This window comes from Schistocerca gregaria, unplaced genomic scaffold (assembly GCF_023897955.1).
Source record: "Schistocerca gregaria isolate iqSchGreg1 unplaced genomic scaffold, iqSchGreg1.2 ptg000564l, whole genome shotgun sequence".
NCBI classification, from domain to species: domain Eukaryota; kingdom Metazoa; phylum Arthropoda; class Insecta; order Orthoptera; family Acrididae; genus Schistocerca; species Schistocerca gregaria.
The window spans coordinates 1-21378 of NW_026061956.1; the positions used below are offsets into that span (position 1 = coordinate 1).

At 55.4% G+C, this 21378-nt stretch overlaps 43 non-coding genes across 43 annotated transcripts; 10 read left to right on the plus strand and 33 right to left on the minus strand.

Annotated features, from left to right (window-relative positions):
• Positions 1-474: 474 nt before the first annotated feature.
• On the minus strand, positions 475-548 carry Trnai-aau (transfer RNA isoleucine (anticodon AAU)). The gene has a single exon. It is a non-coding gene; the product is annotated as a tRNA-Ile (tRNA).
• Positions 549-746: 198 nt separating this feature from the next.
• Trnae-uuc (transfer RNA glutamic acid (anticodon UUC)) lies at positions 747-818 on the minus strand. Its single transcript has one exon. It is a non-coding gene; the product is annotated as a tRNA-Glu (tRNA).
• A 705-nt stretch (positions 819-1523) lies between these two features.
• On the minus strand, positions 1524-1594 carry Trnag-gcc (transfer RNA glycine (anticodon GCC)). Its single transcript has one exon. It is a non-coding gene; the product is annotated as a tRNA-Gly (tRNA).
• Positions 1595-1925: 331 nt separating this feature from the next.
• Positions 1926-1997, plus strand: Trnag-ucc (transfer RNA glycine (anticodon UCC)). The gene has a single exon. It is a non-coding gene; the product is annotated as a tRNA-Gly (tRNA).
• A 436-nt stretch (positions 1998-2433) lies between these two features.
• Trnai-aau (transfer RNA isoleucine (anticodon AAU)) lies at positions 2434-2507 on the minus strand. Its single transcript has one exon. It is a non-coding gene; the product is annotated as a tRNA-Ile (tRNA).
• Positions 2508-2705: 198 nt separating this feature from the next.
• On the minus strand, positions 2706-2777 carry Trnae-uuc (transfer RNA glutamic acid (anticodon UUC)). The gene has a single exon. It is a non-coding gene; the product is annotated as a tRNA-Glu (tRNA).
• A 705-nt stretch (positions 2778-3482) lies between these two features.
• Trnag-gcc (transfer RNA glycine (anticodon GCC)) lies at positions 3483-3553 on the minus strand. Its single transcript has one exon. It is a non-coding gene; the product is annotated as a tRNA-Gly (tRNA).
• Positions 3554-3884: 331 nt separating this feature from the next.
• On the plus strand, positions 3885-3956 carry Trnag-ucc (transfer RNA glycine (anticodon UCC)). Its single transcript has one exon. It is a non-coding gene; the product is annotated as a tRNA-Gly (tRNA).
• A 436-nt stretch (positions 3957-4392) lies between these two features.
• Trnai-aau (transfer RNA isoleucine (anticodon AAU)) lies at positions 4393-4466 on the minus strand. Its single transcript has one exon. It is a non-coding gene; the product is annotated as a tRNA-Ile (tRNA).
• Positions 4467-4664: 198 nt separating this feature from the next.
• Positions 4665-4736, minus strand: Trnae-uuc (transfer RNA glutamic acid (anticodon UUC)). Its single transcript has one exon. It is a non-coding gene; the product is annotated as a tRNA-Glu (tRNA).
• Positions 4737-5441: 705 nt separating this feature from the next.
• Positions 5442-5512, minus strand: Trnag-gcc (transfer RNA glycine (anticodon GCC)). Its single transcript has one exon. It is a non-coding gene; the product is annotated as a tRNA-Gly (tRNA).
• Positions 5513-5843: 331 nt separating this feature from the next.
• Trnag-ucc (transfer RNA glycine (anticodon UCC)) lies at positions 5844-5915 on the plus strand. The gene has a single exon. It is a non-coding gene; the product is annotated as a tRNA-Gly (tRNA).
• Positions 5916-6351: 436 nt separating this feature from the next.
• Positions 6352-6425, minus strand: Trnai-aau (transfer RNA isoleucine (anticodon AAU)). Its single transcript has one exon. It is a non-coding gene; the product is annotated as a tRNA-Ile (tRNA).
• A 198-nt stretch (positions 6426-6623) lies between these two features.
• Trnae-uuc (transfer RNA glutamic acid (anticodon UUC)) lies at positions 6624-6695 on the minus strand. Its single transcript has one exon. It is a non-coding gene; the product is annotated as a tRNA-Glu (tRNA).
• A 705-nt stretch (positions 6696-7400) lies between these two features.
• Positions 7401-7471, minus strand: Trnag-gcc (transfer RNA glycine (anticodon GCC)). The gene has a single exon. It is a non-coding gene; the product is annotated as a tRNA-Gly (tRNA).
• A 331-nt stretch (positions 7472-7802) lies between these two features.
• On the plus strand, positions 7803-7874 carry Trnag-ucc (transfer RNA glycine (anticodon UCC)). Its single transcript has one exon. It is a non-coding gene; the product is annotated as a tRNA-Gly (tRNA).
• Positions 7875-8310: 436 nt separating this feature from the next.
• Positions 8311-8384, minus strand: Trnai-aau (transfer RNA isoleucine (anticodon AAU)). The gene has a single exon. It is a non-coding gene; the product is annotated as a tRNA-Ile (tRNA).
• Positions 8385-8582: 198 nt separating this feature from the next.
• Trnae-uuc (transfer RNA glutamic acid (anticodon UUC)) lies at positions 8583-8654 on the minus strand. Its single transcript has one exon. It is a non-coding gene; the product is annotated as a tRNA-Glu (tRNA).
• Positions 8655-9359: 705 nt separating this feature from the next.
• Trnag-gcc (transfer RNA glycine (anticodon GCC)) lies at positions 9360-9430 on the minus strand. Its single transcript has one exon. It is a non-coding gene; the product is annotated as a tRNA-Gly (tRNA).
• Positions 9431-9761: 331 nt separating this feature from the next.
• On the plus strand, positions 9762-9833 carry Trnag-ucc (transfer RNA glycine (anticodon UCC)). Its single transcript has one exon. It is a non-coding gene; the product is annotated as a tRNA-Gly (tRNA).
• A 436-nt stretch (positions 9834-10269) lies between these two features.
• Positions 10270-10343, minus strand: Trnai-aau (transfer RNA isoleucine (anticodon AAU)). Its single transcript has one exon. It is a non-coding gene; the product is annotated as a tRNA-Ile (tRNA).
• A 198-nt stretch (positions 10344-10541) lies between these two features.
• Positions 10542-10613, minus strand: Trnae-uuc (transfer RNA glutamic acid (anticodon UUC)). Its single transcript has one exon. It is a non-coding gene; the product is annotated as a tRNA-Glu (tRNA).
• Positions 10614-11318: 705 nt separating this feature from the next.
• Positions 11319-11389, minus strand: Trnag-gcc (transfer RNA glycine (anticodon GCC)). The gene has a single exon. It is a non-coding gene; the product is annotated as a tRNA-Gly (tRNA).
• A 331-nt stretch (positions 11390-11720) lies between these two features.
• On the plus strand, positions 11721-11792 carry Trnag-ucc (transfer RNA glycine (anticodon UCC)). Its single transcript has one exon. It is a non-coding gene; the product is annotated as a tRNA-Gly (tRNA).
• A 436-nt stretch (positions 11793-12228) lies between these two features.
• Positions 12229-12302, minus strand: Trnai-aau (transfer RNA isoleucine (anticodon AAU)). Its single transcript has one exon. It is a non-coding gene; the product is annotated as a tRNA-Ile (tRNA).
• A 198-nt stretch (positions 12303-12500) lies between these two features.
• Positions 12501-12572, minus strand: Trnae-uuc (transfer RNA glutamic acid (anticodon UUC)). The gene has a single exon. It is a non-coding gene; the product is annotated as a tRNA-Glu (tRNA).
• A 705-nt stretch (positions 12573-13277) lies between these two features.
• Trnag-gcc (transfer RNA glycine (anticodon GCC)) lies at positions 13278-13348 on the minus strand. Its single transcript has one exon. It is a non-coding gene; the product is annotated as a tRNA-Gly (tRNA).
• Positions 13349-13679: 331 nt separating this feature from the next.
• Trnag-ucc (transfer RNA glycine (anticodon UCC)) lies at positions 13680-13751 on the plus strand. The gene has a single exon. It is a non-coding gene; the product is annotated as a tRNA-Gly (tRNA).
• Positions 13752-14187: 436 nt separating this feature from the next.
• Trnai-aau (transfer RNA isoleucine (anticodon AAU)) lies at positions 14188-14261 on the minus strand. The gene has a single exon. It is a non-coding gene; the product is annotated as a tRNA-Ile (tRNA).
• A 198-nt stretch (positions 14262-14459) lies between these two features.
• Trnae-uuc (transfer RNA glutamic acid (anticodon UUC)) lies at positions 14460-14531 on the minus strand. Its single transcript has one exon. It is a non-coding gene; the product is annotated as a tRNA-Glu (tRNA).
• A 705-nt stretch (positions 14532-15236) lies between these two features.
• Positions 15237-15307, minus strand: Trnag-gcc (transfer RNA glycine (anticodon GCC)). The gene has a single exon. It is a non-coding gene; the product is annotated as a tRNA-Gly (tRNA).
• A 331-nt stretch (positions 15308-15638) lies between these two features.
• On the plus strand, positions 15639-15710 carry Trnag-ucc (transfer RNA glycine (anticodon UCC)). Its single transcript has one exon. It is a non-coding gene; the product is annotated as a tRNA-Gly (tRNA).
• Positions 15711-16146: 436 nt separating this feature from the next.
• Positions 16147-16220, minus strand: Trnai-aau (transfer RNA isoleucine (anticodon AAU)). The gene has a single exon. It is a non-coding gene; the product is annotated as a tRNA-Ile (tRNA).
• A 198-nt stretch (positions 16221-16418) lies between these two features.
• Trnae-uuc (transfer RNA glutamic acid (anticodon UUC)) lies at positions 16419-16490 on the minus strand. Its single transcript has one exon. It is a non-coding gene; the product is annotated as a tRNA-Glu (tRNA).
• Positions 16491-17195: 705 nt separating this feature from the next.
• Trnag-gcc (transfer RNA glycine (anticodon GCC)) lies at positions 17196-17266 on the minus strand. The gene has a single exon. It is a non-coding gene; the product is annotated as a tRNA-Gly (tRNA).
• A 331-nt stretch (positions 17267-17597) lies between these two features.
• Positions 17598-17669, plus strand: Trnag-ucc (transfer RNA glycine (anticodon UCC)). Its single transcript has one exon. It is a non-coding gene; the product is annotated as a tRNA-Gly (tRNA).
• A 436-nt stretch (positions 17670-18105) lies between these two features.
• Trnai-aau (transfer RNA isoleucine (anticodon AAU)) lies at positions 18106-18179 on the minus strand. The gene has a single exon. It is a non-coding gene; the product is annotated as a tRNA-Ile (tRNA).
• A 198-nt stretch (positions 18180-18377) lies between these two features.
• On the minus strand, positions 18378-18449 carry Trnae-uuc (transfer RNA glutamic acid (anticodon UUC)). Its single transcript has one exon. It is a non-coding gene; the product is annotated as a tRNA-Glu (tRNA).
• A 705-nt stretch (positions 18450-19154) lies between these two features.
• Positions 19155-19225, minus strand: Trnag-gcc (transfer RNA glycine (anticodon GCC)). Its single transcript has one exon. It is a non-coding gene; the product is annotated as a tRNA-Gly (tRNA).
• A 331-nt stretch (positions 19226-19556) lies between these two features.
• Positions 19557-19628, plus strand: Trnag-ucc (transfer RNA glycine (anticodon UCC)). Its single transcript has one exon. It is a non-coding gene; the product is annotated as a tRNA-Gly (tRNA).
• Positions 19629-20064: 436 nt separating this feature from the next.
• Positions 20065-20138, minus strand: Trnai-aau (transfer RNA isoleucine (anticodon AAU)). The gene has a single exon. It is a non-coding gene; the product is annotated as a tRNA-Ile (tRNA).
• Positions 20139-20336: 198 nt separating this feature from the next.
• Trnae-uuc (transfer RNA glutamic acid (anticodon UUC)) lies at positions 20337-20408 on the minus strand. Its single transcript has one exon. It is a non-coding gene; the product is annotated as a tRNA-Glu (tRNA).
• A 705-nt stretch (positions 20409-21113) lies between these two features.
• On the minus strand, positions 21114-21184 carry Trnag-gcc (transfer RNA glycine (anticodon GCC)). The gene has a single exon. It is a non-coding gene; the product is annotated as a tRNA-Gly (tRNA).
• Positions 21185-21378: the final 194 nt, after the last annotated feature.

Genomic DNA, 21378 nt, shown 5'->3' on the forward strand with positions numbered 1-21378 from the left:
CCAAGCAGTTGATCCGGGTTCGATTCCCGGCCACCGCAGCAGGCTTTTAATTTCGCGTATGAGTACTTTTGCCACGCGCCCTTAAATTAATGTTTTTTTCTCCCTGTTACTCGCTGCACACCAGCCCCTAGTGTGTCTCGACTTGTCTCGACTTTGCTCGGCTGACGCGAGAGCTGACGCTCTCAAATCGGCCTATATCAAAACGACAAGCACGAGAAACGACTGAGAGAGGTAAGGGGAGGCGAGGCAATGGACACACAGCACGCCCCTTCATGTCACGGTGGCGTCTCCCTGACCGAATCGGGCTGTAGCTCCGAAAACAAAGGAGAAAGGAACAGAGGAAGTAAAACTGCCAACAGTACCCTGTGTTCGGATGCGCTCACGCGCCCGAGTACTGGCAAGGGTGATGATCTTTTGGTGATCACACTGGCCAGCTGAAATCGGCGCTGCCTTTTCGTAGTTGTAAAAGCGAAGTGGCCCGTGGGGGGATCGAACCCACGACCTTCGCGTTATTAGCACGACGCTCTAACCAACTGAGCTAACGGGCCTCGACAGATTCAGTTGCTCAGCCCTACGCTGGAAACGTGTGGCATGAAGCCATACACCATTTCTATGGCCGTCGAGTGTCTGCTTCCCTCCTCTATATTCTGCTGACTGTCACGAAACAGTAGCTATATTGCGAGCAGGACGGGAAACGGCAGCTCGCACAGCTCAAACTTGTCACGATTCGTGTGGAAAAAATTCCGTTCCGGTACCGGGAATCGAACCCGGGCCTCCTGGGTGAAAGCCAGGTATCCTAGCCACTAGACCACACCGGATGTGGGCGTTCCTTCGACGGCTCGGACGGTCGCTTGTCGCATTTCGTGCCGAGTCCCGCGTCGGCGCCCTTTTCTCTTTGCGAGCATACTGACTGGCAAGGCGAGCACCTCAAACGTCTCAGAGCAATGCTTTTGGCTTCATGCTCTGCTGGGAGAAGAGGAAAAGGGAAGCTGTAAGTAGCAAAAGCAGGAAGTAAACATTTTCCCGCTGAAGCGTTGTGGATAACAAACAAGAAATACGTTGGGGCCCTAGCAACAGCACCACCCGCGGTCACAGGAAATTAAATCGAGGATCGAACTCACGACCTTAAGATTACGAGACTTAGGCGCTGCCTACTGCGCTACCGAGGCACCGGCGACCCGTACCCAATGTTGGACGCAGAGACACTGTACTTCCTGGATAACGTGTTCTATTTGCTACACGTGCATTGCCGGCCCTGTTGATTGCGGTGTTGCTGCAGCTTTTGCAGCGATAGGAAGCACTCCTTGACGTTGAAGTTCGGTGCCTCGGAGGCACCTGGACACAGCAACTTGCGAGTCGAGGCCGACGCTAGTCTGCAGAACATGATGCGATCGTCCTAGTGGGGACCCGAAAGTGCTGCGTTCTCGGTTCTTCTCAAGGGAATCCAGCTATACATTCTTATGGATCGTGCATGTCAAGCGCGCAAGCCACACTGCAGCATTATCGCGGGAAAAGCAAAATGATGCATCGGCCGGGAATCGAACCCGGGCCGCCCGCGTGGCAGGCGAGCATTCTACCACTGAACCACCGATGCTCGGGACAGTAGCAACTTCACGCTGCTTCCTGAGCAGATGTCTCAAGGGAAAGTGGGACTGCCGTAGCATCCTGTCGAGAAGATGCTGCAGACGCTGAACCCTGCACTGCACTGCTTAAAAACGCCGCCAGAACGCGGTCCTCTGCGTACTCTTGCGTCGCCGGCACCGACTCTTGCCAAAGGATGCGAAATGTGCGCGGATACGCTGTCCGAATGCGTCTGGATGTGCTCCCCTAGCCTACCTCGAAATGCGCCTGCCAGGTACCATCACCTTCGGCCGCTGCCGACAGGCGGGAAGCCGACACGGTGCGGCGCCGGGGCGCTCGCTTGTGCGGTGGTGGTGTAATGGTCAGCATAGTTGCCTTCCAAGCAGTTGATCCGGGTTCGATTCCCGGCCACCGCAGCAGGCTTTTAATTTCGCGTATGAGTACTTTTGCCACGCGCCCTTAAATTAATGTTTTTTTCTCCCTGTTACTCGCTGCACACCAGCCCCTAGTGTGTCTCGACTTGTCTCGACTTTGCTCGGCTGACGCGAGAGCTGACGCTCTCAAATCGGCCTATATCAAAACGACAAGCACGAGAAACGACTGAGAGAGGTAAGGGGAGGCGAGGCAATGGACACACAGCACGCCCCTTCATGTCACGGTGGCGTCTCCCTGACCGAATCGGGCTGTAGCTCCGAAAACAAAGGAGAAAGGAACAGAGGAAGTAAAACTGCCAACAGTACCCTGTGTTCGGATGCGCTCACGCGCCCGAGTACTGGCAAGGGTGATGATCTTTTGGTGATCACACTGGCCAGCTGAAATCGGCGCTGCCTTTTCGTAGTTGTAAAAGCGAAGTGGCCCGTGGGGGGATCGAACCCACGACCTTCGCGTTATTAGCACGACGCTCTAACCAACTGAGCTAACGGGCCTCGACAGATTCAGTTGCTCAGCCCTACGCTGGAAACGTGTGGCATGAAGCCATACACCATTTCTATGGCCGTCGAGTGTCTGCTTCCCTCCTCTATATTCTGCTGACTGTCACGAAACAGTAGCTATATTGCGAGCAGGACGGGAAACGGCAGCTCGCACAGCTCAAACTTGTCACGATTCGTGTGGAAAAAATTCCGTTCCGGTACCGGGAATCGAACCCGGGCCTCCTGGGTGAAAGCCAGGTATCCTAGCCACTAGACCACACCGGATGTGGGCGTTCCTTCGACGGCTCGGACGGTCGCTTGTCGCATTTCGTGCCGAGTCCCGCGTCGGCGCCCTTTTCTCTTTGCGAGCATACTGACTGGCAAGGCGAGCACCTCAAACGTCTCAGAGCAATGCTTTTGGCTTCATGCTCTGCTGGGAGAAGAGGAAAAGGGAAGCTGTAAGTAGCAAAAGCAGGAAGTAAACATTTTCCCGCTGAAGCGTTGTGGATAACAAACAAGAAATACGTTGGGGCCCTAGCAACAGCACCACCCGCGGTCACAGGAAATTAAATCGAGGATCGAACTCACGACCTTAAGATTACGAGACTTAGGCGCTGCCTACTGCGCTACCGAGGCACCGGCGACCCGTACCCAATGTTGGACGCAGAGACACTGTACTTCCTGGATAACGTGTTCTATTTGCTACACGTGCATTGCCGGCCCTGTTGATTGCGGTGTTGCTGCAGCTTTTGCAGCGATAGGAAGCACTCCTTGACGTTGAAGTTCGGTGCCTCGGAGGCACCTGGACACAGCAACTTGCGAGTCGAGGCCGACGCTAGTCTGCAGAACATGATGCGATCGTCCTAGTGGGGACCCGAAAGTGCTGCGTTCTCGGTTCTTCTCAAGGGAATCCAGCTATACATTCTTATGGATCGTGCATGTCAAGCGCGCAAGCCACACTGCAGCATTATCGCGGGAAAAGCAAAATGATGCATCGGCCGGGAATCGAACCCGGGCCGCCCGCGTGGCAGGCGAGCATTCTACCACTGAACCACCGATGCTCGGGACAGTAGCAACTTCACGCTGCTTCCTGAGCAGATGTCTCAAGGGAAAGTGGGACTGCCGTAGCATCCTGTCGAGAAGATGCTGCAGACGCTGAACCCTGCACTGCACTGCTTAAAAACGCCGCCAGAACGCGGTCCTCTGCGTACTCTTGCGTCGCCGGCACCGACTCTTGCCAAAGGATGCGAAATGTGCGCGGATACGCTGTCCGAATGCGTCTGGATGTGCTCCCCTAGCCTACCTCGAAATGCGCCTGCCAGGTACCATCACCTTCGGCCGCTGCCGACAGGCGGGAAGCCGACACGGTGCGGCGCCGGGGCGCTCGCTTGTGCGGTGGTGGTGTAATGGTCAGCATAGTTGCCTTCCAAGCAGTTGATCCGGGTTCGATTCCCGGCCACCGCAGCAGGCTTTTAATTTCGCGTATGAGTACTTTTGCCACGCGCCCTTAAATTAATGTTTTTTTCTCCCTGTTACTCGCTGCACACCAGCCCCTAGTGTGTCTCGACTTGTCTCGACTTTGCTCGGCTGACGCGAGAGCTGACGCTCTCAAATCGGCCTATATCAAAACGACAAGCACGAGAAACGACTGAGAGAGGTAAGGGGAGGCGAGGCAATGGACACACAGCACGCCCCTTCATGTCACGGTGGCGTCTCCCTGACCGAATCGGGCTGTAGCTCCGAAAACAAAGGAGAAAGGAACAGAGGAAGTAAAACTGCCAACAGTACCCTGTGTTCGGATGCGCTCACGCGCCCGAGTACTGGCAAGGGTGATGATCTTTTGGTGATCACACTGGCCAGCTGAAATCGGCGCTGCCTTTTCGTAGTTGTAAAAGCGAAGTGGCCCGTGGGGGGATCGAACCCACGACCTTCGCGTTATTAGCACGACGCTCTAACCAACTGAGCTAACGGGCCTCGACAGATTCAGTTGCTCAGCCCTACGCTGGAAACGTGTGGCATGAAGCCATACACCATTTCTATGGCCGTCGAGTGTCTGCTTCCCTCCTCTATATTCTGCTGACTGTCACGAAACAGTAGCTATATTGCGAGCAGGACGGGAAACGGCAGCTCGCACAGCTCAAACTTGTCACGATTCGTGTGGAAAAAATTCCGTTCCGGTACCGGGAATCGAACCCGGGCCTCCTGGGTGAAAGCCAGGTATCCTAGCCACTAGACCACACCGGATGTGGGCGTTCCTTCGACGGCTCGGACGGTCGCTTTTCGCATTTCGTGCCGAGTCCCGCGTCGGCGCCCTTTTCTCTTTGCGAGCATACTGACTGGCAAGGCGAGCACCTCAAACGTCTCAGAGCAATGCTTTTGGCTTCATGCTCTGCTGGGAGAAGAGGAAAAGGGAAGCTGTAAGTAGCAAAAGCAGGAAGTAAACATTTTCCCGCTGAAGCGTTGTGGATAACAAACAAGAAATACGTTGGGGCCCTAGCAACAGCACCACCCGCGGTCACAGGAAATTAAATCGAGGATCGAACTCACGACCTTAAGATTACGAGACTTAGGCGCTGCCTACTGCGCTACCGAGGCACCGGCGACCCGTACCCAATGTTGGACGCAGAGACACTGTACTTCCTGGATAACGTGTTCTATTTGCTACACGTGCATTGCCGGCCCTGTTGATTGCGGTGTTGCTGCAGCTTTTGCAGCGATAGGAAGCACTCCTTGACGTTGAAGTTCGGTGCCTCGGAGGCACCTGGACACAGCAACTTGCGAGTCGAGGCCGACGCTAGTCTGCAGAACATGATGCGATCGTCCTAGTGGGGACCCGAAAGTGCTGCGTTCTCGGTTCTTCTCAAGGGAATCCAGCTATACATTCTTATGGATCGTGCATGTCAAGCGCGCAAGCCACACTGCAGCATTATCGCGGGAAAAGCAAAATGATGCATCGGCCGGGAATCGAACCCGGGCCGCCCGCGTGGCAGGCGAGCATTCTACCACTGAACCACCGATGCTCGGGACAGTAGCAACTTCACGCTGCTTCCTGAGCAGATGTCTCAAGGGAAAGTGGGACTGCCGTAGCATCCTGTCGAGAAGATGCTGCAGACGCTGAACCCTGCACTGCACTGCTTAAAAACGCCGCCAGAACGCGGTCCTCTGCGTACTCTTGCGTCGCCGGCACCGACTCTTGCCAAAGGATGCGAAATGTGCGCGGATACGCTGTCCGAATGCGTCTGGATGTGCTCCCCTAGCCTACCTCGAAATGCGCCTGCCAGGTACCATCACCTTCGGCCGCTGCCGACAGGCGGGAAGCCGACACGGTGCGGCGCCGGGGCGCTCGCTTGTGCGGTGGTGGTGTAATGGTCAGCATAGTTGCCTTCCAAGCAGTTGATCCGGGTTCGATTCCCGGCCACCGCAGCAGGCTTTTAATTTCGCGTATGAGTACTTTTGCCACGCGCCCTTAAATTAATGTTTTTTTCTCCCTGTTACTCGCTGCACACCAGCCCCTAGTGTGTCTCGACTTGTCTCGACTTTGCTCGGCTGACGCGAGAGCTGACGCTCTCAAATCGGCCTATATCAAAACGACAAGCACGAGAAACGACTGAGAGAGGTAAGGGGAGGCGAGGCAATGGACACACAGCACGCCCCTTCATGTCACGGTGGCGTCTCCCTGACCGAATCGGGCTGTAGCTCCGAAAACAAAGGAGAAAGGAACAGAGGAAGTAAAACTGCCAACAGTACCCTGTGTTCGGATGCGCTCACGCGCCCGAGTACTGGCAAGGGTGATGATCTTTTGGTGATCACACTGGCCAGCTGAAATCGGCGCTGCCTTTTCGTAGTTGTAAAAGCGAAGTGGCCCGTGGGGGGATCGAACCCACGACCTTCGCGTTATTAGCACGACGCTCTAACCAACTGAGCTAACGGGCCTCGACAGATTCAGTTGCTCAGCCCTACGCTGGAAACGTGTGGCATGAAGCCATACACTATTTCTATGGCCGTCGAGTGTCTGCTTCCCTCCTCTATATTCTGCTGACTGTCACGAAACAGTAGCTATATTGCGAGCAGGACGGGAAACGGCAGCTCGCACAGCTCAAACTTGTCACGATTCGTGTGGAAAAAATTCCGTTCCGGTACCGGGAATCGAACCCGGGCCTCCTGGGTGAAAGCCAGGTATCCTAGCCACTAGACCACACCGGATGTGGGCGTTCCTTCGACGGCTCGGACGGTCGCTTGTCGCATTTCGTGCCGAGTCCCGCGTCGGCGCCCTTTTCTCTTTGCGAGCATACTGACTGGCAAGGCGAGCACCTCAAACGTCTCAGAGCAATGCTTTTGGCTTCATGCTCTGCTGGGAGAAGAGGAAAAGGGAAGCTGTAAGTAGCAAAAGCAGGAAGTAAACATTTTCCCGCTGAAGCGTTGTGGATAACAAACAAGAAATACGTTGGGGCCCTAGCAACAGCACCACCCGCGGTCACAGGAAATTAAATCGAGGATCGAACTCACGACCTTAAGATTACGAGACTTAGGCGCTGCCTACTGCGCTACCGAGGCACCGGCGACCCGTACCCAATGTTGGACGCAGAGACACTGTACTTCCTGGATAACGTGTTCTATTTGCTACACGTGCATTGCCGGCCCTGTTGATTGCGGTGTTGCTGCAGCTTTTGCAGCGATAGGAAGCACTCCTTGACGTTGAAGTTCGGTGCCTCGGAGGCACCTGGACACAGCAACTTGCGAGTCGAGGCCGACGCTAGTCTGCAGAACATGATGCGATCGTCCTAGTGGGGACCCGAAAGTGCTGCGTTCTCGGTTCTTCTCAAGGGAATCCAGCTATACATTCTTATGGATCGTGCATGTCAAGCGCGCAAGCCACACTGCAGCATTATCGCGGGAAAAGCAAAATGATGCATCGGCCGGGAATCGAACCCGGGCCGCCCGCGTGGCAGGCGAGCATTCTACCACTGAACCACCGATGCTCGGGACAGTAGCAACTTCACGCTGTTTCCAGAGCAGATGTCTCAAGGGAAAGTGGGACTGCCGTAGCATCCTGTCGAGAAGATGCTGCAGACGCTGAACCCTGCACTGCACTGCTTAAAAACGCCGCCAGAACGCGGTCCTCTGCGTACTCTTGCGTCGCCGGCACCGACTCTTGCCAAAGGATGCGAAATGTGCGCGGATACGCTGTCCGAATGCGTCTGGATGTGCTCCCCTAGCCTACCTCGAAATGCGCCTGCCAGGTACCATCACCTTCGGCCGCTGCCGACAGGCGGGAAGCCGACACGGTGCGGCGCCGGGGCGCTCGCTTGTGCGGTGGTGGTGTAATGGTCAGCATAGTTGCCTTCCAAGCAGTTGATCCGGGTTCGATTCCCGGCCACCGCAGCAGGCTTTTAATTTCGCGTATGAGTACTTTTGCCACGCGCCCTTAAATTAATGTTTTTTTCTCCCTGTTACTCGCTGCACACCAGCCCCTAGTGTGTCTCGACTTGTCTCGACTTTGCTCGGCTGACGCGAGAGCTGACGCTCTCAAATCGGCCTATATCAAAACGACAAGCACGAGAAACGACTGAGAGAGGTAAGGGGAGGCGAGGCAATGGACACACAGCACGCCCCTTCATGTCACGGTGGCGTCTCCCTGACCGAATCGGGCTGTAGCTCCGAAAACAAAGGAGAAAGGAACAGAGGAAGTAAAACTGCCAACAGTACCCTGTGTTCGGATGCGCTCACGCGCCCGAGTACTGGCAAGGGTGATGATCTTTTGGTGATCACACTGGCCAGCTGAAATCGGCGCTGCCTTTTCGTAGTTGTAAAAGCGAAGTGGCCCGTGGGGGGATCGAACCCACGACCTTCGCGTTATTAGCACGACGCTCTAACCAACTGAGCTAACGGGCCTCGACAGATTCAGTTGCTCAGCCCTACGCTGGAAACGTGTGGCATGAAGCCATACACTATTTCTATGGCCGTCGAGTGTCTGCTTCCCTCCTCTATATTCTGCTGACTGTCACGAAACAGTAGCTATATTGCGAGCAGGACGGGAAACGGCAGCTCGCACAGCTCAAACTTGTCACGATTCGTGTGGAAAAAATTCCGTTCCGGTACCGGGAATCGAACCCGGGCCTCCTGGGTGAAAGCCAGGTATCCTAGCCACTAGACCACACCGGATGTGGGCGTTCCTTCGACGGCTCGGACGGTCGCTTGTCGCATTTCGTGCCGAGTCCCGCGTCGGCGCCCTTTTCTCTTTGCGAGCATACTGACTGGCAAGGCGAGCACCTCAAACGTCTCAGAGCAATGCTTTTGGCTTCATGCTCTGCTGGGAGAAGAGGAAAAGGGAAGCTGTAAGTAGCAAAAGCAGGAAGTAAACATTTTCCCGCTGAAGCGTTGTGGATAACAAACAAGAAATACGTTGGGGCCCTAGCAACAGCACCACCCGCGGTCACAGGAAATTAAATCGAGGATCGAACTCACGACCTTAAGATTACGAGACTTAGGCGCTGCCTACTGCGCTACCGAGGCACCGGCGACCCGTACCCAATGTTGGACGCAGAGACACTGTACTTCCTGGATAACGTGTTCTATTTGCTACACGTGCATTGCCGGCCCTGTTGATTGCGGTGTTGCTGCAGCTTTTGCAGCGATAGGAAGCACTCCTTGACGTTGAAGTTCGGTGCCTCGGAGGCACCTGGACACAGCAACTTGCGAGTCGAGGCCGACGCTAGTCTGCAGAACATGATGCGATCGTCCTAGTGGGGACCCGAAAGTGCTGCGTTCTCGGTTCTTCTCAAGGGAATCCAGCTATACATTCTTATGGATCGTGCATGTCAAGCGCGCAAGCCACACTGCAGCATTATCGCGGGAAAAGCAAAATGATGCATCGGCCGGGAATCGAACCCGGGCCGCCCGCGTGGCAGGCGAGCATTCTACCACTGAACCACCGATGCTCGGGACAGTAGCAACTTCACGCTGTTTCCAGAGCAGATGTCTCAAGGGAAAGTGGGACTGCCGTAGCATCCTGTCGAGAAGATGCTGCAGACGCTGAACCCTGCACTGCACTGCTTAAAAACGCCGCCAGAACGCGGTCCTCTGCGTACTCTTGCGTCGCCGGCACCGACTCTTGCCAAAGGATGCGAAATGTGCGCGGATACGCTGTCCGAATGCGTCTGGATGTGCTCCCCTAGCCTACCTCGAAATGCGCCTGCCAGGTACCATCACCTTCGGCCGCTGCCGACAGGCGGGAAGCCGACACGGTGCGGCGCCGGGGCGCTCGCTTGTGCGGTGGTGGTGTAATGGTCAGCATAGTTGCCTTCCAAGCAGTTGATCCGGGTTCGATTCCCGGCCACCGCAGCAGGCTTTTAATTTCGCGTATGAGTACTTTTGCCACGCGCCCTTAAATTAATGTTTTTTTCTCCCTGTTACTCGCTGCACACCAGCCCCTAGTGTGTCTCGACTTGTCTCGACTTTGCTCGGCTGACGCGAGAGCTGACGCTCTGAAATCGGCCTATATCAAAACGACAAGCACGAGAAACGACTGAGAGAGGTAAGGGGAGGCGAGGCAATGGACACACAGCACGCCCCTTCATGTCACGGTGGCGTCTCCCTGACCGAATCGGGCTGTAGCTCCGAAAACAAAGGAGAAAGGAACAGAGGAAGTAAAACTGCCAACAGTACCCTGTGTTCGGATGCGCTCACGCGCCCGAGTACTGGCAAGGGTGATGATCTTTTGGTGATCACACTGGCCAGCTGAAATCGGCGCTGCCTTTTCGTAGTTGTAAAAGCGAAGTGGCCCGTGGGGGGATCGAACCCACGACCTTCGCGTTATTAGCACGACGCTCTAACCAACTGAGCTAACGGGCCTCGACAGATTCAGTTGCTCAGCCCTACGCTGGAAACGTGTGGCATGAAGCCATACACCATTTCTATGGCCGTCGAGTGTCTGCTTCCCTCCTCTATATTCTGCTGACTGTCACGAAACAGTAGCTATATTGCGAGCAGGACGGGAAACGGCAGCTCGCACAGCTCAAACTTGTCACGATTCGTGTGGAAAAAATTCCGTTCCGGTACCGGGAATCGAACCCGGGCCTCCTGGGTGAAAGCCAGGTATCCTAGCCACTAGACCACACCGGATGTGGGCGTTCCTTCGACGGCTCGGACGGTCGCTTGTCGCATTTCGTGCCGAGTCCCGCGTCGGCGCCCTTTTCTCTTTGCGAGCATACTGACTGGCAAGGCGAGCACCTCAAACGTCTCAGAGCAATGCTTTTGGCTTCATGCTCTGCTGGGAGAAGAGGAAAAGGGAAGCTGTAAGTAGCAAAAGCAGGAAGTAAACATTTTCCCGCTGAAGCGTTGTGGATAACAAACAAGAAATACGTTGGGGCCCTAGCAACAGCACCACCCGCGGTCACAGGAAATTAAATCGAGGATCGAACTCACGACCTTAAGATTACGAGACTTAGGCGCTGCCTACTGCGCTACCGAGGCACCGGCGACCCGTACCCAATGTTGGACGCAGAGACACTGTACTTCCTGGATAACGTGTTCTATTTGCTACACGTGCATTGCCGGCCCTGTTGATTGCGGTGTTGCTGCAGCTTTTGCAGCGATAGGAAGCACTCCTTGACGTTGAAGTTCGGTGCCTCGGAGGCACCTGGACACAGCAACTTGCGAGTCGAGGCCGACGCTAGTCTGCAGAACATGATGCGATCGTCCTAGTGGGGACCCGAAAGTGCTGCGTTCTCGGTTCTTCTCAAGGGAATCCAGCTATACATTCTTATGGATCGTGCATGTCAAGCGCGCAAGCCACACTGCAGCATTATCGCGGGAAAAGCAAAATGATGCATCGGCCGGGAATCGAACCCGGGCCGCCCGCGTGGCAGGCGAGCATTCTACCACTGAACCACCGATGCTCGGGACAGTAGCAACTTCACGCTGCTTCCTGAGCAGATGTCTCAAGGGAAAGTGGGACTGCCGTAGCATCCTGTCGAGAAGATGCTGCAGACGCTGAACCCTGCACTGCACTGCTTAAAAACGCCGCCAGAACGCGGTCCTCTGCGTACTCTTGCGTCGCCGGCACCGACTCTTGCCAAAGGATGCGAAATGTGCGCGGATACGCTGTCCGAATGCGTCTGGATGTGCTCCCCTAGCCTACCTCGAAATGCGCCTGCCAGGTACCATCACCTTCGGCCGCTGCCGACAGGCGGGAAGCCGACACGGTGCGGCGCCGGGGCGCTCGCTTGTGCGGTGGTGGTGTAATGGTCAGCATAGTTGCCTTCCAAGCAGTTGATCCGGGTTCGATTCCCGGCCACCGCAGCAGGCTTTTAATTTCGCGTATGAGTACTTTTGCCACGCGCCCTTAAATTAATGTTTTTTTCTCCCTGTTACTCGCTGCACACCAGCCCCTAGTGTGTCTCGACTTGTCTCGACTTTGCTCGGCTGACGCGAGAGCTGACGCTCTCAAATCGGCCTATATCAAAACGACAAGCACGAGAAACGACTGAGAGAGGTAAGGGGAGGCGAGGCAATGGACACACAGCACGCCCCTTCATGTCACGGTGGCGTCTCCCTGACCGAATCGGGCTGTAGCTCCGAAAACAAAGGAGAAAGGAACAGAGGAAGTAAAACTGCCAACAGTACCCTGTGTTCGGATGCGCTCACGCGCCCGAGTACTGGCAAGGGTGATGATCTTTTGGTGATCACACTGGCCAGCTGAAATCGGCGCTGCCTTTTCGTAGTTGTAAAAGCGAAGTGGCCCGTGGGGGGATCGAACCCACGACCTTCGCGTTATTAGCACGACGCTCTAACCAACTGAGCTAACGGGCCTCGACAGATTCAGTTGCTCAGCCCTACGCTGGAAACGTGTGGCATGAAGCCATACACCATTTCTATGGCCGTCGAGTGTCTGCTTCCCTCCTCTATATTCTGCTGACTGTCACGAAACAGTAGCTATATTGCGAGCAGGACGGGAAACGGCAGCTCGCACAGCTCAAACTTGTCACGATTCGTGTGGAAAAAATTCCGTTCCGGTACCGGGAATCGAACCCGGGCCTCCTGGGTGAAAGCCAGGTATCCTAGCCACTAGACCACACCGGATGTGGGCGTTCCTTCGACGGCTCGGACGGTCGCTTGTCGCATTTCGTGCCGAGTCCCGCGTCGGCGCCCTTTTCTCTTTGCGAGCATACTGACTGGCAAGGCGAGCACCTCAAACGTCTCAGAGCAATGCTTTTGGCTTCATGCTCTGCTGGGAGAAGAGGAAAAGGGAAGCTGTAAGTAGCAAAAGCAGGAAGTAAACATTTTCCCGCTGAAGCGTTGTGGATAACAAACAAGAAATACGTTGGGGCCCTAGCAACAGCACCACCCGCGGTCACAGGAAATTAAATCGAGGATCGAACTCACGACCTTAAGATTACGAGACTTAGGCGCTGCCTACTGCGCTACCGAGGCACCGGCGACCCGTACCCAATGTTGGACGCAGAGACACTGTACTTCCTGGATAACGTGTTCTATTTGCTACACGTGCATTGCCGGCCCTGTTGATTGCGGTGTTGCTGCAGCTTTTGCAGCGATAGGAAGCACTCCTTGACGTTGAAGTTCGGTGCCTCGGAGGCACCTGGACACAGCAACTTGCGAGTCGAGGCCGACGCTAGTCTGCAGAACATGATGCGATCGTCCTAGTGGGGACCCGAAAGTGCTGCGTTCTCGGTTCTTCTCAAGGGAATCCAGCTATACATTCTTATGGATCGTGCATGTCAAGCGCGCAAGCCACACTGCAGCATTATCGCGGGAAAAGCAAAATGATGCATCGGCCGGGAATCGAACCCGGGCCGCCCGCGTGGCAGGCGAGCATTCTACCACTGAACCACCGATGCTCGGGACAGTAGCAACTTCACGCTGCTTCCTGAGCAGATGTCTCAAGGGAAAGTGGGACTGCCGTAGCATCCTGTCGAGAAGATGCTGCAGACGCTGAACCCTGCACTGCACTGCTTAAAAACGCCGCCAGAACGCGGTCCTCTGCGTACTCTTGCGTCGCCGGCACCGACTCTTGCCAAAGGATGCGAAATGTGCGCGGATACGCTGTCCGAATGCGTCTGGATGTGCTCCCCTAGCCTACCTCGAAATGCGCCTGCCAGGTACCATCACCTTCGGCCGCTGCCGACAGGCGGGAAGCCGACACGGTGCGGCGCCGGGGCGCTCGCTTGTGCGGTGGTGGTGTAATGGTCAGCATAGTTGCCTTCCAAGCAGTTGATCCGGGTTCGATTCCCGGCCACCGCAGCAGGCTTTTAATTTCGCGTATGAGTACTTTTGCCACGCGCCCTTAAATTAATGTTTTTTTCTCCCTGTTACTCGCTGCACACCAGCCCCTAGTGTGTCTCGACTTGTCTCGACTTTGCTCGGCTGACGCGAGAGCTGACGCTCTCAAATCGGCCTATATCAAAACGACAAGCACGAGAAACGACTGAGAGAGGTAAGGGGAGGCGAGGCAATGGACACACAGCACGCCCCTTCATGTCACGGTGGCGTCTCCCTGACCGAATCGGGCTGTAGCTCCGAAAACAAAGGAGAAAGGAACAGAGGAAGTAAAACTGCCAACAGTACCCTGTGTTCGGATGCGCTCACGCGCCCGAGTACTGGCAAGGGTGATGATCTTTTGGTGATCACACTGGCCAGCTGAAATCGGCGCTGCCTTTTCGTAGTTGTAAAAGCGAAGTGGCCCGTGGGGGGATCGAACCCACGACCTTTGCGTTATTAGCACGACGCTCTAACCAACTGAGCTAACGGGCCTCGACAGATTCAGTTGCTCAGCCCTACGCTGGAAACGTGTGGCATGAAGCCATACACTATTTCTATGGCCGTCGAGTGTCTGCTTCCCTCCTCTATATTCTGCTGACTGTCACGAAACAGTAGCTATATTGCGAGCAGGACGGGAAACGGCAGCTCGCACAGCTCAAACTTGTCACGATTCGTGTGGAAAAAATTCCGTTCCGGTACCGGGAATCGAACCCGGGCCTCCTGGGTGAAAGCCAGGTATCCTAGCCACTAGACCACACCGGATGTGGGCGTTCCTTCGACGGCTCGGACGGTCGCTTGTCGCATTTCGTGCCGAGTCCCGCGTCGGCGCCCTTTTCTCTTTGCGAGCATACTGACTGGCAAGGCGAGCACCTCAAACGTCTCAGAGCAATGCTTTTGGCTTCATGCTCTGCTGGGAGAAGAGGAAAAGGGAAGCTGTAAGTAGCAAAAGCAGGAAGTAAACATTTTCCCGCTGAAGCGTTGTGGATAACAAACAAGAAATACGTTGGGGCCCTAGCAACAGCACCACCCGCGGTCACAGGAAATTAAATCGAGGATCGAACTCACGACCTTAAGATTACGAGACTTAGGCGCTGCCTACTGCGCTACCGAGGCACCGGCGACCCGTACCCAATGTTGGACGCAGAGACACTGTACTTCCTGGATAACGTGTTCTATTTGCTACACGTGCATTGCCGGCCCTGTTGATTGCGGTGTTGCTGCAGCTTTTGCAGCGATAGGAAGCACTCCTTGACGTTGAAGTTCGGTGCCTCGGAGGCACCTGGACACAGCAACTTGCGAGTCGAGGCCGACGCTAGTCTGCAGAACATGATGCGATCGTCCTAGTGGGGACCCGAAAGTGCTGCGTTCTCGGTTCTTCTCAAGGGAATCCAGCTATACATTCTTATGGATCGTGCATGTCAAGCGCGCAAGCCACACTGCAGCATTATCGCGGGAAAAGCAAAATGATGCATCGGCCGGGAATCGAACCCGGGCCGCCCGCGTGGCAGGCGAGCATTCTACCACTGAACCACCGATGCTCGGGACAGTAGCAACTTCACGCTGCTTCCTGAGCAGATGTCTCAAGGGAAAGTGGGACTGCCGTAGCATCCTGTCGAGAAGATGCTGCAGACGCTGAACCCTGCACTGCACTGCTTAAAAACGCCGCCAGAACGCGGTCCTCTGCGTACTCTTGCGTCGCCGGCACCGACTCTTGCCAAAGGATGCGAAATGTGCGCGGATACGCTGTCCGAATGCGTCTGGATGTGCTCCCCTAGCCTACCTCGAAATGCGCCTGCCAGGTACCATCACCTTCGGCCGCTGCCGACAGGCGGGAAGCCGACACGGTGCGGCGCCGGGGCGCTCGCTTGTGCGGTGGTGGTGTAATGGTCAGCATAGTTGCCTTCCAAGCAGTTGATCCGGGTTCGATTCCCGGCCACCGCAGCAGGCTTTTAATTTCGCGTATGAGTACTTTTGCCACGCGCCCTTAAATTAATGTTTTTTTCTCCCTGTTACTCGCTGCACACCAGCCCCTAGTGTGTCTCGACTTGTCTCGACTTTGCTCGGCTGACGCGAGAGCTGACGCTCTCAAATCGGCCTATATCAAAACGACAAGCACGAGAAACGACTGAGAGAGGTAAGGGGAGGCGAGGCAATGGACACACAGCACGCCCCTTCATGTCACGGTGGCGTCTCCCTGACCGAATCGGGCTGTAGCTCCGAAAACAAAGGAGAAAGGAACAGAGGAAGTAAAACTGCCAACAGTACCCTGTGTTCGGATGCGCTCACGCGCCCGAGTACTGGCAAGGGTGATGATCTTTTGGTGATCACACTGGCCAGCTGAAATCGGCGCTGCCTTTTCGTAGTTGTAAAAGCGAAGTGGCCCGTGGGGGGATCGAACCCACGACCTTCGCGTTATTAGCACGACGCTCTAACCAACTGAGCTAACGGGCCTCGACAGATTCAGTTGCTCAGCCCTACGCTGGAAACGTGTGGCATGAAGCCATACACTATTTCTATGGCCGTCGAGTGTCTGCTTCCCTCCTCTATATTCTGCTGACTGTCACGAAACAGTAGCTATATTGCGAGCAGGACGGGAAACGGCAGCTCGCACAGCTCAAACTTGTCACGATTCGTGTGGAAAAAATTCCGTTCCGGTACCGGGAATCGAACCCGGGCCTCCTGGGTGAAAGCCAGGTATCCTAGCCACTAGACCACACCGGATGTGGGCGTTCCTTCGACGGCTCGGACGGTCGCTTGTCGCATTTCGTGCCGAGTCCCGCGTCGGCGCCCTTTTCTCTTTGCGAGCATACTGACTGGCAAGGCGAGCACCTCAAACGTCTCAGAGCAATGCTTTTGGCTTCATGCTCTGCTGGGAGAAGAGGAAAAGGGAAGCTGTAAGTAGCAAAAGCAGGAAGTAAACATTTTCCCGCTGAAGCGTTGTGGATAACAAACAAGAAATACGTTGGGGCCCTAGCAACAGCACCACCCGCGGTCACAGGAAATTAAATCGAGGATCGAACTCACGACCTTAAGATTACGAGACTTAGGCGCTGCCTACTGCGCTACCGAGGCACCGGCGACCCGTACCCAATGTTGGACGCAGAGACACTGTACTTCCTGGATAACGTGTTCTATTTGCTACACGTGCATTGCCGGCCCTGTTGATTGCGGTGTTGCTGCAGCTTTTGCAGCGATAGGAAGCACTCCTTGACGTTGAAGTTCGGTGCCTCGGAGGCACCTGGACACAGCAACTTGCGAGTCGAGGCCGACGCTAGTCTGCAGAACATGATGCGATCGTCCTAGTGGGGACCCGAAAGTGCTGCGTTCTCGGTTCTTCTCAAGGGAATCCAGCTATACATTCTTATGGATCGTGCATGTCAAGCGCGCAAGCCACACTGCAGCATTATCGCGGGAAAAGCAAAATGATGCATCGGCCGGGAATCGAACCCGGGCCGCCCGCGTGGCAGGCGAGCATTCTACCACTGAACCACCGATGCTCGGGACAGTAGCAACTTCACGCTGTTTCCAGAGCAGATGTCTCAAGGGAAAGTGGGACTGCCGTAGCATCCTGTCGAGAAGATGCTGCAGACGCTGAACCCTGCACTGCACTGCTTAAAAACGCCGCCAGAACGCGGTCCTCTGCGTACTCTTGCGTCGCCGGCACCGACTCTTGCCAAAGGATGCGAAATGTGCGCGGATACGCTGTCCGAATGCGTCTGGATGTGCTCCCCTAGCCTACCTCGAAATGCGCCTGCCAGGTACCATCACCTTCGGCCGCTGCCGACAGGCGGGAAGCCGACACGGTGCGGCGCCGGGGCGCTCGCTTGTGCGGTGGTGGTGTAATGGTCAGCATAGTTGCCTTCCAAGCAGTTGATCCGGGTTCGATTCCCGGCCACCGCAGCAGGCTTTTAATTTCGCGTATGAGTACTTTTGCCACGCGCCCTTAAATTAATGTTTTTTTCTCCCTGTTACTCGCTGCACACCAGCCCCTAGTGTGTCTCGACTTGTCTCGACTTTGCTCGGCTGACGCGAGAGCTGACGCTCTCAAATCGGCCTATATCAAAACGACAAGCACGAGAAACGACTGAGAGAGGTAAGGGGAGGCGAGGCAATGGACACACAGCACGCCCCTTCATGTCACGGTGGCGTCTCCCTGACCGAATCGGGCTGTAGCTCCGAAAACAAAGGAGAAAGGAACAGAGGAAGTAAAACTGCCAACAGTACCCTGTGTTCGGATGCGCTCACGCGCCCGAGTACTGGCAAGGGTGATGATCTTTTGGTGATCACACTGGCCAGCTGAAATCGGCGCTGCCTTTTCGTAGTTGTAAAAGCGAAGTGGCCCGTGGGGGGATCGAACCCACGACCTTCGCGTTATTAGCACGACGCTCTAACCAACTGAGCTAACGGGCCTCGACAGATTCAGTTGCTCAGCCCTACGCTGGAAACGTGTGGCATGAAGCCATACACCATTTCTATGGCCGTCGAGTGTCTGCTTCCCTCCTCTATATTCTGCTGACTGTCACGAAACAGTAGCTATATTGCGAGCAGGACGGGAAACGGCAGCTCGCACAGCTCAAACTTGTCACGATTCGTGTGGAAAAAATTCCGTTCCGGTACCGGGAATCGAACCCGGGCCTCCTGGGTGAAAGCCAGGTATCCTAGCCACTAGACCACACCGGATGTGGGCGTTCTTTCGACGGCTCGGACGGTCGCTTGTCGCATTTCGTGCCGAGTCCCGCGTCGGCGCCCTTTTCTCTTTGCGAGCATACTGACTGGCAAGGCGAGCACCTCAAACGTCTCAGAGCAATGCTTTTGGCTTCATGCTCTGCTGGGAGAAGAGGAAAAGGGAAGCTGTAAGTAGCAAAAGCAGGAAGTAAACATTTTCCCGCTGAAGCGTTGTGGATAACAAACAAGAAATACGTTGGGGCCCTAGCAACAGCACCACCCGCGGTCACAGGAAATTAAATCGAGGATCGAACTCACGACCTTAAGATTACGAGACTTAGGCGCTGCCTACTGCGCTACCGAGGCACCGGCGACCCGTACCCAATGTTGGACGCAGAGACACTGTACTTCCTGGATAACGTGTTCTATTTGCTACACGTGCATTGCCGGCCCTGTTGATTGCGGTGTTGCTGCAGCTTTTGCAGCGATAGGAAGCACTCCTTGACGTTGAAGTTCGGTGCCTCGGAGGCACCTGGACACAGCAACTTGCGAGTCGAGGCCGACGCTAGTCTGCAGAACATGATGCGATCGTCCTAGTGGGGACCCGAAAGTGCTGCGTTCTCGGTTCTTCTCAAGGGAATCCAGCTATACATTCTTATGGATCGTGCATGTCAAGCGCGCAAGCCACACTGCAGCATTATCGCGGGAAAAGCAAAATGATGCATCGGCCGGGAATCGAACCCGGGCCGCCCGCGTGGCAGGCGAGCATTCTACCACTGAACCACCGATGCTCGGGACAGTAGCAACTTCACGCTGTTTCCAGAGCAGATGTCTCAAGGGAAAGTGGGACTGCCGTAGCATCCTGTCGAGAAGATGCTGCAGACGCTGAACCCTGCACTGCACTGCTTAAAAACGCCGCCAGAACGCGGTCCTCTGCGTACTCTTGCGTCGCCGGCACCGACTCTTGCCAAAGGATGCGAAATGTGCGCGGATACGCTGTCCGAATGCGTCTGGATGTGCTCCCCTAGCCTACCTCGAAATGCGCCTGCCAGGTACCATCACCTTCGGCCGCTGCCGACAGGCGGGAAGCCGACACGGTGCGGCGCCGGGGCGCTCGCTTGTGCGGTGGTGGTGTAATGGTCAGCATAGTTGCCTTCCAAGCAGTTGATCCGGGTTCGATTCCCGGCCACCGCAGCAGGCTTTTAATTTCGCGTATGAGTACTTTTGCCACGCGCCCTTAAATTAATGTTTTTTTCTCCCTGTTACTCGCTGCACACCAGCCCCTAGTGTGTCTCGACTTGTCTCGACTTTGCTCGGCTGACGCGAGAGCTGACGCTCTCAAATCGGCCTATATCAAAACGACAAGCACGAGAAACGACTGAGAGAGGTAAGGGGAGGCGAGGCAATGGACACACAGCACGCCCCTTCATGTCACGGTGGCGTCTCCCTGACCGAATCGGGCTGTAGCTCCGAAAACAAAGGAGAAAGGAACAGAGGAAGTAAAACTGCCAACAGTACCCTGTGTTCGGATGCGCTCACGCGCCCGAGTACTGGCAAGGGTGATGATCTTTTGGTGATCACACTGGCCAGCTGAAATCGGCGCTGCCTTTTCGTAGTTGTAAAAGCGAAGTGGCCCGTGGGGGGATCGAACCCACGACCTTCGCGTTATTAGCACGACGCTCTAACCAACTGAGCTAACGGGCCTCGACAGATTCAGTTGCTCAGCCCTACGCTGGAAACGTGTGGCATGAAGCCATACACCATTTCTATGGCCGTCGAGTGTCTGCTTCCCTCCTCTATATTCTGCTGACTGTCACGAAACAGTAGCTATATTGCGAGCAGGACGGGAAACGGCAGCTCGCACAGCTCAAACTTGTCACGATTCGTGTGGAAAAAATTCCGTTCCGGTACCGGGAATCGAACCCGGGCCTCCTGGGTGAAAGCCAGGTATCCTAGCCACTAGACCACACCGGATGTGGGCGTTCTTTCGACGGCTCGGACGGTCGCTTGTCGCATTTCGTGCCGAGTCCCGCGTCGGCGCCCTTTTCTCTTTGCGAGCATACTGACTGGCAAGGCGAGCACCTCAAACGTCTCAGAGCAATGCTTTTGGCTTCATGCTCTGCTGGGAGAAGAGGAAAAGGGAAGCTGTAAGTAGCAAAAGCAGGAAGTAAACATTTTCCCGCTGAAGCGTTGTGGATAACAAACAAGAAATACGTTGGGGCCCTAGCAACAGCACCACCCGCGGTCACAGGAAATTAAATCGAGGATCGAACTCACGACCTTAAGATTACGAGACTTAGGCGCTGCCTACTGCGCTACCGAGGCACCGGCGACCCGTACCCAATGTTGGACGCAGAGACACTGTACTTCCTGGATAACGTGTTCTATTTGCTACACGTGCATTGCCGGCCCTGTTGATTGCGGTGTTGCTGCAGCTTTTGCAGCGATAGGAAGCACTCCTTGACGTTGAAGTTCGGTGCCTCGGAGGCACCTGGACACAGCAACTTGCGAGTCGAGGCCGACGCTAGTCTGCAGAACATGATGCGATCGTCCTAGTGGGGACCCGAAAGTGCTGCGTTCTCGGTTCTTCTCAAGGGAATCCAGCTATACATTCTTATGGATCGTGCATGTCAAGCGCGCAAGCCACACTGCAGCATTATCGCGGGAAAAGCAAAATGATGCATCGGCCGGGAATCGAACCCGGGCCGCCCGCGTGGCAGGCGAGCATTCTACCACTGAACCACCGATGCTCGGGACAGTAGCAACTTCACGCTGCTTCCTGAGCAGATGTCTCAAGGGAAAGTGGGACTGCCGTAGCATCCTGTCGAGAAGATGCTGCAGACGCTGAACCCTGCACTGCACTGCTTAAAAACGCCGCCAGAACGCGGTCCTCTGCGTACTCTTGCGTCGCCGGCACCGACTCTTGCCAAAGGATGCGAAATGT